Below are 1,124 nucleotides of genomic sequence, written 5' to 3' on the forward strand. Positions count from 1 at the left end.
CCCCATTGATCCTATACGTCCCCACTGACCCCATATGTCCCCATATATCCCCATAGGTTCCCATTGTCCCCATGTACCCATCGACCCTATAGGTCCCCATTGATCCCATATGTCCCTATTGAGCCCCATATATCCCCATTGTACCCATTGATCCTATAGGTCCCCATTGATCCTATAAGTCCCCATTGACCCCCATAGGTCCCCATTGACCCCATATGTCCCCATTGACCCCACAGAAAACACACCATTGGCTCATTAGACCCAATTTGATTAATTACTTTTTAATTAAGGAACGTGATCATTGGGAACAAACCACAAATGACCCCGTAAAGATGGCGACCAAATATGGCGACCCCAAAGATGGCGACCCAAGATGGCGACCCCAAAGATGGCGACCAAATATGGCGACCCCAAAGATGGCAAACAAAGATGGCGACCCAAGATGGCGACCCCAAAGATGGCGACCAAATATGGCGACCCCAAAGATGGCGACCCAAGATGGCGACCCCAAAGATGGCGACCCCAAAGACCCGATAACCCCAAAACCCCACAACCAAGACCCCCATCCACCCCTCTGCCCCCCAACCCCAAAGATGGCGACCCCAAAGACCTGATAACCCCAAAGATTGCGACCCCAAAGACCCACGAACACCAAAACCCCACAACCAAGATCCCCATAGACGGGATAACCCTAAAGATGGCGACCCCAAAGACCCACCAACCCAAAACCCCACAACCAAGACCCCCAACAACCCCAAAACCCCACAACCAAGACCCCCAACAACCCCCTTTTCCCCCCCAAATCACAACCAAGACCCCGATCTCCCTCTCTGCCCCCCAACCCCAAAGATGGCGACCCCAAAGACCCAACAACCCCCAAACCCTACAACCAAGACCCCCATAGACGGGATAACCCAAAAGATGGCGACCCCAAAGACCCACCAACCCCAAAACCCCCCAACCAAGACCCCCAAAGACCCGATAACCCCAAAACCCCCCAACCAAGACCCCCAACAACCCCAAAACCCCCCAACCAAGACCCCCATAGACGGGATAACCCCAAAGATGGTGACCCCAAAGACCTGAGAACCCCAAAACCCCCAAACCAAGACCCTCAAAGACCC

Source organism: Coturnix japonica, unplaced genomic scaffold (assembly GCF_001577835.2).
Source record: "Coturnix japonica isolate 7356 unplaced genomic scaffold, Coturnix japonica 2.1 chrUnrandom721, whole genome shotgun sequence".
In the NCBI taxonomy this organism is placed as follows: domain Eukaryota; kingdom Metazoa; phylum Chordata; class Aves; order Galliformes; family Phasianidae; genus Coturnix; species Coturnix japonica.